We start from the raw sequence: 11,474 nt of genomic DNA on the forward strand, positions 1-11,474 counted from the left end.
AGAGCCTAGGAAACATCCCTTTGACCTTAGAGATTCATCTGGGACTATGCAAGGAGAAAATCAGCCAAAGAAAGGCAGGCGGTGAGCGGGGGTCCTACGTGGAAGCTGGGGTTGCTCTGACCCGCATCCAGAGCAGGTAAATCCTTGTGTGCCGGGCCTCAGGGCTCTGGCACACCCGGTCTAAAGACCGCCACGTGCTCAGGGCTGCTGTGCCCCAACTCTGCTTTTAGGGGCGGTTTGTGCGCGCATGCACTGTCACACAGCGCGTGCTTCTCGGTCCCAGCGCCTGAGGCCCTTCTAAGGCTGTCCTGATGGAGGTCCCGCAGAGCACCAACGCTCGACCTTCCGCTGGCGTCAGACCCGAGGTCGCCCTGGCCTGAGAGGCCGGGGAGGCGTGAGGTCATCCAGGACCTAGCAATGGACAGCATCTTCCCGCCTCTGGCTTCCCCCGGGCCAGTCAGGCCCGCCACTTGTCAACCCTAGCTCACTCGGCTCCCCTCACCCCCCAGCAGCTACAAGACAACTCCCGGCCAGGCCGACCTGAGCCCCCGCCCTGTCAGTGCCCGAGTGCGCGGGTCGGAGCGGCCCGGGCTCACCGGCGCCTCCAGGTAGGAACGGCACCGGCGCACTTTTCCAGCCTCAGCCCTTCACCTCCCCCTCCCAGACGCACCCTACGGAGAGAGGACCCGCGGGTGTTTGGGGTAACTGTTGTTCTTTTAAAAGTATATTAAAGGATCATTGGCGTCTCCCGGTTAAGTCATTACGCCTTTATCCCCATCAATTAAGCACACCTCAGAGGACTGCTATTAAGAGCTAAATTGAGCTGCAAAAGTAGGTATCCCGTTTCAGGCAGATGTTGTTATCTCCCGCTGAGGCGCGGCCGGCCGGGCTCTACCTCCGCTTCCCGCTCCCGCCCCAGCGAGGCTGGACCCGGCTTTCTGCGCGCGGCGAGGAGTCTGAGCCGAGGTCGCAGCCTAAACAATGCGCTGATGCTAAGAATGGACCCTTGCCCGTCTCAAGCGCTGAGCACGTCCGTAGGAAGTGTCTTCCAGAGTTCAGGGGGGAAGACGCCAAGAGCTAGCTGAGCGTTTTTGCTCAGAGAGGTGGATCTGTTCACAGCTGCCTCCCAGCTGGGGTTGCTAAAGGCGAGGCTGCGATGAACAGGACACACTATCGAGGTGTGCCTGGCCGTCTGCTACCGCATGCCCCTCTTCCCCCTCCAACCTCCTTCCTGGCTAGCAGACTCCCAGAAACCCAGAACTCCTTGTGGATCAAGGGGCGGTGCGGGGGAGGTTGGGAATTTGGGGCTACAGAACCCCGAACAGGAAGTGCACTTAAGACAATGGAGACTGACTTGGGACTCACGCGGCCTTCCAGCCAAAAGTGTCTTTCCACCCTTTTTCACTCCAGATACTCGAGGCACCACCGTCTCCCACAGCTGGGAGACCTTGGAGCGCTAAGGAAAGAAACAAAGGGACACGGCCCTTACTGCAGTCACAGGGTTTTCTTCGTGACACTATCCACAATAAATTAAGCCAAGGCTAAAAGAGATTAATTTCCCAACATAATCCAATTAAAAGATTTTTAAACTAATCTTTTACGGAAAAGAAAATAACCTAGAAAGTGTGCTGTTAAACGAGGGTCTGGCTTGGACGACAGTGATTTATCACCTGTACACTGAATTCAAGCAGGGAACGCCTGTCCCTTCTACCCGCAATTTGAGCGGAGCACCCTGGCTGGCGTCTGTAGTTCAACCTGTGCCTTCCAGAAAGCCAGCTACCACACTAACCTGGGCCTGACTGAAAATGAAGGGACTGCGTTGCTTACAAGCACCATAGACTTTTTAAAGTGCTGTTAGATTTATGGTCTCTTTGTCGACGCCCATCTAGAGTAATTAGCACATATGTTCTAAATAGATGATAGTTTTGTGAGCAATAAAGCAATTACCCATCGTTGGAGCTGACAGTTCCTCCGACTAAACTCCAACCAGCAGCTAATTGGAAAAGGCATTTCGGCTACACTGTCTGCAATTAGTCCTGCTAAACTACTACACCCCAACTTGCTGGTTTGAGGTTAATTTATTCAGTGTTAAATTTGCATGGACAAGCCTTTGCCACAAAGGGACTTGCCTTTTGCCCCCTCTGGACTGCACTCAGGAACTGAAGGAGCCGGTGGGAGTAAACTGCTGATACTTGGGGACCAAGATGACTCCTGGACTAATGTAGGGGGTGCCCCATCCAGTTTGAGGTCAAGGTCAGTGTCCATCAGGCTGAATACCTACAGAGGAAACCATTGTTTCTTCCGCTGAGCAGTAACCAGAGGAAGCCGTCAGTTTGTGCTACCAAAGCCTCCATTAATTTTTTAAATCAAAATACGAGGGAAGCAATGAGCTCTGAATTATGGCCCTCCTCACATCCACTCAGGACCACCCTACTGTCCCTAAGAGATAAATGTGAATCGATTAACACCCACCCAAGCAGCGCTCTGAGTCCTCATCTGGAGGAAGCAGCCTCCAATTCCCAAAGTGGCTCCAGGAAAGAAAAGGCTAGAAAGGTCAGGAAGCCTGGCTTCTGCCTGCTTAGGCTCCGAGCGTAAAGACACTTCCCCCTTGAAAATGGGATTTCTCTCTAACTTTTAACTTGCTTTTCTTTGTTGTTTCCCTTTCCTCTCTCTTTTTTTCTTTCTGAATCTTTTTTTTTCCTTCCTTCTTTCCTAAAGTTAAACCCAATCCGTCCAGGATGTGTGTACATTGAGTGGAAACAATGTGTTAAACGTTGGTTTGACGCCCCGCCGGAGCTTCCAAGTACCCACTGCTAAGATTCTTCTACTTCATTTAATCTTTAGTGGACAGGGTTGCCCCTGTGCTCCTATTCACCAGGAAACCCGAGGAAATATATCAGTTGGGGTTCGAAATCCTGGGAGGGAAAAAAGAGTTAAAGAGAGATTAATCTGCCCCCACCCAGCTTCTGACTGCAAGCTCAGCAGGCTGGGAGTAGAAGGGCAGCTGGAGCTCCCAGCCTCTGCAGCCAAGGGTATCTGTATCAGGGAGCAGAGAGACTGGCAGGTTGACATGAGAACTTGTAGCCCTGGTAACGGAGTATTCCCCTAGAGGAATTTATAGCAGTGTCCCAGGCTTAGAATTCTGCTTAGAAGAACATGGAGGGAGGTGCTTCCTACGGAGGGAAAGCCCGCTTGGTTTGTTTTCAGTCCTAGAAATCACATGTCCTTTTCTGGATGGCTATCGTATTTCTTTTCGAAACAAATGTGGCAAACCCAGAGGGCGATGCATTGAGTTCTGTTTTAGTCAGTCTGAGTCTTATTAAGATAATTCCAATTTTAAAATAATTTGTAATAAATTATCAGCTTCAAGGAGTCAAGGATATAAATACAAAAGAAGAAAAACTTTTAGTGAACTTTATCTTGGGCTCTTATTTCCCACTTATTTATTGTGGTTTTTTTCCTAACTGAATTTGAAACAAGAGAGATTGAAGGTGAAGGGCTTGTTCCCAGTCTGTCCCGCCTGTCATGTCATCTCCACATTCTGAGGAAACACTCTTCCATCAGGTGATGTCTAGTTGAGAACAGAAAGGAAATAAGATGTCTTTCCTAAAAAACTAACAATTGAGTTCTCATTTATGTTTTTAGAATACTTAAATGTGGCCAGAAAGTGAGGACAAGAAAAAGCTTAAGGGAGAGCCAGTTAAATGTATCACCCGATGTAGTGGAGAATTAAAATGTAAACAAAGCTTAACAGAATCTACCCAATCCCTTCAGTGTATGAGACATACACACATACATCCAGTGCCCCCCCCCAACGCCCTAAGCTCGTGTGTGCAGGGATGCAGCCCTGTGCAAGCTCAGCTGGCTGTCGGCAGGCATGCATTCACTTCTGGAGCAAAGGCATTCTTGCTGCAGGCATGCATTCACTTCTGGAGCAAAGGCATTTTTGTTGCTCCCATAGTTTCTTTCCATTAAGAGCGATTAGATGATGTCTATTCAAAGTTGCTGATCCAGAGAGAAAATAAGAGTAGATAAAAGGAGATTTCGAGTGACCTCCTCATCCCTTTCACACCAACCTGAGCCCTAGAATAGCCTAGGATCAGCCAGCACAAAAGCTCTTTACTTTCTCCTTTCAGCTTCAGAAGATTTCATGCAAGGGGTTAACAATAAAACATAGAACTGCCCTGAAGTTCTGTTAGGTCATGCATTTGGAATACTTTATTAACTCCTCCTGTGGATGAGCGACATAGATTTTCCACCTCTGATGTGGGAAAATAAAATATACATATCCTAACATAGGGCATACTTATTTGCTGCTCTGTATGGTTCATATCAGAGATGTACTGCATTCACCCTTTTTCATTTAAACTTTGCCTGCACCCTTATCCCCTCAAATATGGAGAATACTGCAATAAACATGTCTTTCCACTGACAGTTTGGAAGAAATTATTAGGTTTACTATTTTGATCATTTTTGGGGTAGGTAAATACAATTGTAATATGACTGCAGTTACTAGATTTGCTGGGCTTTTCCCCAATCACTAGTCTATATCATAGTCAGTGATGGAAATGGCATTAGAGACTTAAACATAGTCAAGCAGTCTTTAGTCAGTGAAATGTCCGACTCAGCTCTACATCTGATGAGCTAATCCTGTAGTAAAAAGAAATAGGTGCTCTGACAGGTAACTATTAAGGGAAATGATTATATAGTACAGTTGATTGTATTGTCAAGATAGTCTAACAACCTTCAAACTCATTTCAAAACTTCAACTTTTCATCTAAACCAGCCCATTTTCTCTGAGAAGAATAGCCATACAGTTATTCTTCAGCCAAGTTGGGCATTTAAAAACAAAAGAAAGTGTATTGTAACATAAAGGCAACCTTCTTTCTTTCTTTCTTTCTTGCAATATCTCTTAGACTAGATGAGGGTTTTATACAGCGCAAGTATTTGGCTCTGGCTTCACTGATGTACTACAAATGACTGTCACTTTTCCTCTTGCTTTGCATCTAAGTGTCAGCTCTTGCTTTGCTCTCCTGCTATCTCCCCACCCCAAGGTTCTTAAGCCTGGGTTCTCCAACTGGGAGCTTAGGCACACTGGGGTATCTCTCTTATCTCTCCCAGAACATGTTTTATAAATGTCTTTGTTTGACATAGGAACCTAAACCACTTAAAAAGTTCTTATCTCTGAGCTTTTTAACTCAAAGATGACAAAGAAGAAATGCCTGAGCTACCAGAGTGGCATTCGCTATGGAAGCCTACTAGTTCCAAGGTGCATTGAGCCCTGTGGGCAGGCCATGTTCATCTACTCGGGTCCACAGAAGCCTACATCCTAGCCTGGACATCCCACCTTGGCTTTCATGTTGACAGAGACTTTTTTTTTAACAGTTGGGCAGTTATAATGCAGGCTGTGGTCAGTCTTGGGAATGGGGGAGAGATTTCTGATCTAGCTGGAACATATTTATTTATTTATTTAGCTTTAGTAACCTGAAAACATTGGGTGGGCATCCCTGTACCTCTCCCCATTGTTTCCCTCCTCCCAAAAGATCTGTTTAATATCATGTTAAGTAATCTTTCTAGAACTGTATTCTCCCTGACTTTAATCTCATGCCAAGGGTGACTACTTGGTTTGGTAACTTTAGAACAAGTTCTTTGGGGAAAGTCTACATCAAGATGAGAGGAACTGGCCTTTCTCAAAGGGTTTGCAAGCATGTTCATCACTCCACATGAGCTTAGTAACCGGGTTACGTCTGTCTTGTGGTTTCTCTAAACAGAATAATGCTGTTTTAATGATTTAAGGGTAGGAAAGTGGAGTACAAAAGAATTTTCTATACATGTGTGGCCATGTGTAGGTCTCATTGCCTCTTGAGCTAAATTTATGAAATGTCTCTACAAAGTTCCTTTTTTTTCAGTGTGACTTAACAAAAACTTAAAATGTATGTGATCTGGTGTTTTTCTGGAGAGCAAACTGCCAGTATGAGAGAGGCCAAAGGACTAGAGAAGATTTTAGGTTGGCCTAGTTCCTATTTGGAAAAAAAAGAAAAAAAGCTATGAAGGTTATGTAAATGGGGTAAGGAGAGCACTTAGACTCGGGCTTTGGGGCTTCGGTCTTCAGTTCTCACTCTATGGGCAGCCACAAACTCTGCACACATGCACACACACACACACGAACACACACACACACACACACACACACACCAGATATCTGGCTGGGAAATCAAGGCTTTTTAAAAAGTGATTAACACACAACCATGACACTAGAAGCACATAAGGGATATAGTAAATTCACAGCTTAATCCCTCAGCCCAAACAGAGGGCACCTTCTCCTTTAATCTAGGTGGAATCGCACTGTGTGGAACTAAGAGTAGAAGAAAATTGCAAAAAGAAGCCTATGGATGAGGCCTTCCCGCAAGGCCTTTAGGGTCTCCAGACTTGTCTAACCAGGAGTGAGCGGCCCTGGAGAAAGTGAAGCACCATGTCCCTGCCCTAGACGCCAAGACAAGACCCTTAGAGGGCTGAGGTAAGGTATCACAGCTGCTTTTTTTTTTTTAAATTCTAGCTGATGAGCATGCCTGGATACGTGTGTGGAATTTCACAGTTTGAGGACTCCAGTGCCCTTGAATAAACATGGGCACAGGAGATACGACGACCAGGGACAACTATGGCAAGTTAGACTGGTGTCAAACCACGACTTTTAGAAACAAAGCCAGAACTTCCCAAGGCCTGGGCTGACCAGCCGGGCCTTTACGGAAGCCATTTTGGTGGAGGCAGTACTGTGAGCTTGAGCACAAGTGGGCTCTGTGTGTGTGAGGCTGCTCTGATGGCATTGAGTCCTCGGTGCTGCTGGAGTAGACTGAGTCCCATAGGAGGTGAAGACCGTCCTCAAAAAGTCTCTGCTTCTTGCTAACTAACTCCTCTCAAGAGACTGGGGACACTTGACTCAAAAGAACACACAAGTATGCCCTCTTCCCGAAAGCTTGGGGCTTCCCCCTCCTATGGGTACCACTAACACACAGCCTCCCATGCCTGCTCCTAGAGCTAAGGCTGAAAATTGCGATCTCACTCTGGAGGAGCTGACTGCTTCACCTAAGGCCTGGAGAGACCGATCTCCTCCACTCTGGGGGTCACTCTGGGTCCCAGAGGCCTTTTTGCGGGTTTGGAAGCTTGGGGCGGGGAGGGAACACGGGAAGGAGAGGCCACCGTGAGGATGGGTGGGCGGCATCTCTCCCACTGAGTCTCTGCTCATCCTTCAGCTTTGTAGCAGGACTTGACCCCCCCCCCACTAGCCCTTGCAAGCAGGGTTGATTCATTCAAGAGCCCACCCAGCCCCCGGGCGCGGTCCCGAGTGTCAGCTCCCCACCCCCACCCGGGCCCAGCGAGCCCGCCCTGCGCGCCCTCTGACGCAAACGCGCGCCCCTGCCCGGCGCAGGGTGGGTAGGGGGGAGCGCTCCTGTTGGTTTTAATTGAAGCTCTTCCTTTCACTCGCACAACCTCGGTCCCCACTCCTGGGAGGAGAACCCCCTCCCCGCCCCCAGCCCGCCTAGCCCAGCGTGCGGAGTCTGCCTTCACCACCTCGCTGCTCTCCCGCGGCCTCCTCCGGTTCTCTGCTTGGGAGAACCGCTGATGTCCCCTTTAATCCGCTGACACTGTCGCCCACATCAAACGGGCAGCCATCGATTGCCTTACTTTACTGGCGGCGACCGCATGCCTGCGGCTGAGCGCGGCTCCCGAGGTCCAGGCTGCAGGCGGCTAGGCACAGGTGCCCAGGCCAGCGGGCTCCACCGCTGCTCCCGCTCCGCTCGCCGCGGGCTGGCCGCGAGGCAGTCTCGGGTCCCCTGCCCACACACCCTTTCTCGCCCCGGTTGGGGAGGCTAGTGTGGGGAATCTGTTTTGGATTTGGATTTGGCAGGGACCCTCACCTCTAAGGACGGGGAAATGATAGCTCCCCACCAGGCCCAAGCGAAAGTTCTCCAGGGCCGCCTCGACTTCATTTCTAGGCTGCGGAGGCCGAGCGAAGATTGGCCTTTCTGCCCAATCCCTTTATCGAAGGTTACAGACCCCCAAGTTCCAAAGAAACCATTATTGTTGCGTTACTTGCCTGATAGGGCAGGGTTTGGCCGAGTCTTGCTTCTGGTGCCCACCGTGTGCGGTCCAGTGTCCGAGGGTGGCGGGACGGGTGGACCCAGCATCCCACAGGCCTCCGGTGCCCGGACGCTGGTTTTTCGCTTTCTCTCCCACTCTTTTGCGATGCTTCCCTCCCCCCAGCCTCCCCTTTTTTCTGCTCCGTTCAGCTGTTCACGACTCGTCTCTGATTGTTTGGGGAGTAAATTTTAGAATTTCTATATAAACAGCGCTCTCTCGCTTGCTCGCTCTCTTCCTTTCTTCCTTTTTTTTTTGTCTTTTGTGGTGGGGGTATTTTTTAATCATATCAATTTCACTTTTAGACTAACCGAGAGACTTGATCACGAATATTAGGGCTGAGGGTCTAAGGCCAGGAGTCCCTGTTACCCCTGCCTGTCTCTCCATCAGCTTCATACAAAGGGCCTCGGCACACAGGGTATAGTCTCCATTATTCCAGATAGAAGGGCTGTGGGACACGCATAGCAAAGTCTTTATTCTGCTCTAAAAAAAATCACTGGCCACTAAGCGGTGGGTTCCAGAGACCAAGAAGCATAAAGCGTACCCCAAATACACAGCGCTTTCCAAAGCCCTCCCTGGTGAGATTAAAAGTGGGAATCAGTATTAAAATCCAAACCCTACCTCTTCAGTACAGCCTGGCCGTTTACTTTCACCTTTACCTGGGGGCGCTCGGAACGCTTGAGCGAGACAAACTTTTACGCTCTCCCGAGGCGAGGGGTGGGCTGGCAAGAGGGACTCCCACTCCGGGCGGTGACAGCCACGGCTTTGTCACTGTACCTCTCTGCGCCCGCCTGAGCCTGCCTAGGGGAGCGATCTTAAAGCCAGGGGGGTGCAAGTGTGGGATTGGAGAATATGTAACTAATAGAAGTATCGTTTTCGGCTTCCCCCAGTGCGATCTTTCAAGGAAAAAAAAATCCATTGAAAGAATTTTCCAAGTGCTGTCTTCATTTGGAGAAAAGGCACTGGCTGCCTGTGGGGAGGGGAGGAGGGACTCGGCAGCTTGCCGCCTGGGACCGGCTCCCGTCCGCTAGGTGGCAGCCGGACCTAGCGATTCCTGCAAGCCCCGCGGCGGGATCCGCTCCTCCAGCCTGCCCCGCCTTCTGCGACCAATCACCTTCGGGAATGGGGTCTCGGCACCACCCCCCAAACACACACACACACACACACACACACACACACACATACACACACACACGACTCTGACTCCCTCCTCCTCCTCCTCCTCCTCTTCCCTTTGCCCCTCTGTCTCTTCCCCGTCTTCCCGTTCCTTCCTTTGCTCTTTTCCTGTGACTCTGAGTTGTGGGCACTAACAGCGGCCCCACGACAATACGAGGACTTACTAATGCTTTATTGATAATTATTGAAGCATTGTTTGGAGTTGGAACATCGTGGGGATAAAAATGATGAAGAAGAAAAAACTGGATTGATTGGAAAATGCATTTTAAGATTATCTTTGAGATGAATAGGAACCATCGATTCGGATCGAATTTGTGGCAGGCAGTAGCTGCAATTTTATGAGTGTGCTTTGTCGTAATTATGCCTCCGAAACTATGATATACTTCAGGTTTTTTAAATGAGGAGTTTTTTTAAATAATACAAAATTAGCAGGATCCAGATTCTGGATTATGTTGAATGTGAACGAAGATTCTAGACCCAGTATACTTCACAAATCTTTAAAATGGTGATTTCATTCTCATCATTTTTTTCCCTACCGTTTTCAGTGACAATCTTTACGCTCATCAAATCTTATTTTAAAAACTTTTCAGAAGACATAAAATAATTTCTTTCTCATTCTCGTTTTCTTTTCCTATCGCAAGGCGTTCTCTCCCTCTTCATCTCTTCCCGAGTGTGTGTGTGTGTGTGTGTGTGACCATACACGACCCATACTAATCAGGTCTCAGAGTAAATAGCAGCGCAGGGCGATCTCAATGTAAATTGCGCTTGTCAGAAGCACACACACACACACACACACACACACACACACACACACACACACACACTTTCTCTCCTCCCCTCCACATCCCAGACTGTAGGTAGCTAAGGGGGGAGGGGGAAGGCCTTTCCAACCAATGGCGTGCAGGAGGCTTGGCTAACCTTCGCCTCCCATTTTCTCCCCCCCCCCCCCAATTCAGGGCTCTGACCAGTCAGTCGCCTTTGATTATCAGTTGCCAGCAGCCCTTCTCTTGGCTCCTTGACACGAGCTCCATATAAGGCAGCGATCTCCATAGAAACGTGTCAGTTTCAATAGTAGTGTCAAAGTTCACTATATACAGACATTCGCGCAGATCCCCCTTTCGGAAACATTGCTCTGAGTGTCCTCCCGTTTAAACGCATTCAATTTTTTGGTTCCTCTCCTCCTCTCCTCTCCTCTCCTCTCCTCTCCTCTCCTCTCCTCTCCTCTCCTCTCCTCTCCTCTCCTTCTCTCCTGTCCTCTCCTCTGCGCTTTCTCCCTCCTCTCTCTTACCCACTCTCTTGCCCTGTCTCCCCCTTTCTTTTTCTTACATAGTCTACTAGTTGTCCCCCTTTCTCTTTCTCTCCCTCCTCCTTTTCCCTTTCACTCCTTGCCTGCAGAAGAGAGACTAAACTTGAAAAAAAAGGAAGAGGCACCCCCTGCGTATTCTTCTTATCGTTATTTTATACATATATGATTTTTTTTTGGAGGGAGGGTGTTGGTTCCCGGCTGAAGAGCACTTATTTAAAATACTAAAAAAAGCACATTTTTGGGCGATCTCCAGGGTTTTTTTAACTAGCTCTGTGTGTTATAGCAGAAGAAGCAGAAGAAGCAAGAAAGAGGAAAAGAAGAGGCTTATTTATTCGACCTACTTTGGATGTCTCTCCTGCTTTCTCTTTTTCCTTTTTTTTCCTCAAGTATTTTCTTCTGATTTTTATTTTTTTTCTATTGCGCTGTGAATTCGTCGCCGGCGTGAATTATCTCGTGTTTTTCTCCCCCTTCCGTCACCTCCCGAAAGAAGAAGGCAAAGAGAACCGGCGCCACCCGCACAACAAAAAGAGCAAAGTGTGTGATCTTCCTTGCCGGCGGCCTCCCGCTCTCCAGCGCTGCCTTCCTGAATGGCTGGCTGCGTCCGGCCCTGGACCTGGCCCCCCGACACCCGAGCGCCCTGATCGTCGCCGGCATCTTCGCTCCGCATCCTGCTCGGCTCTCCCCGCTCCCCGCACTCTTGAAGCCGGGCGAGGGCTCCCGCCGGGACAGCGGCGGCGGCGCGGGCAGCCCGGGCCTCGGCTCTCGCTTGGGCTGCGGCCCCGACTCCAGCCCGGGCCCCAGCTCCTCCAGCGGCGCTCGCAGCGGCAGCAGCCGAGGCGGCTCCTCCAGCGGCGCC

The 11,474-nt window shown here is 49.5% G+C and overlaps 1 long non-coding RNA gene across 1 annotated transcript; it reads right to left on the reverse strand.

Moving 5' to 3' along the window:
• Window positions 1–3,382: 3,382 nt before the first annotated feature.
• On the reverse strand, window positions 3,383–8,056 carry LOC121133146. Its single transcript, XR_005869907.1, has 2 exons — window positions 7,917–8,056; window positions 3,383–3,571 (listed from the first exon to the last, which is right to left on the reverse strand). It is a non-coding gene; the product is annotated as an uncharacterized LOC121133146 (long non-coding RNA).
• Between the last annotated feature and the right edge of the window lie 3,418 nt (window positions 8,057–11,474).

The sequence above is a fragment of the Mesocricetus auratus genome, unplaced genomic scaffold (assembly GCF_017639785.1).
Source record: "Mesocricetus auratus isolate SY011 unplaced genomic scaffold, BCM_Maur_2.0 Super-Scaffold_100020, whole genome shotgun sequence".
Taxonomy (NCBI): domain Eukaryota; kingdom Metazoa; phylum Chordata; class Mammalia; order Rodentia; family Cricetidae; genus Mesocricetus; species Mesocricetus auratus.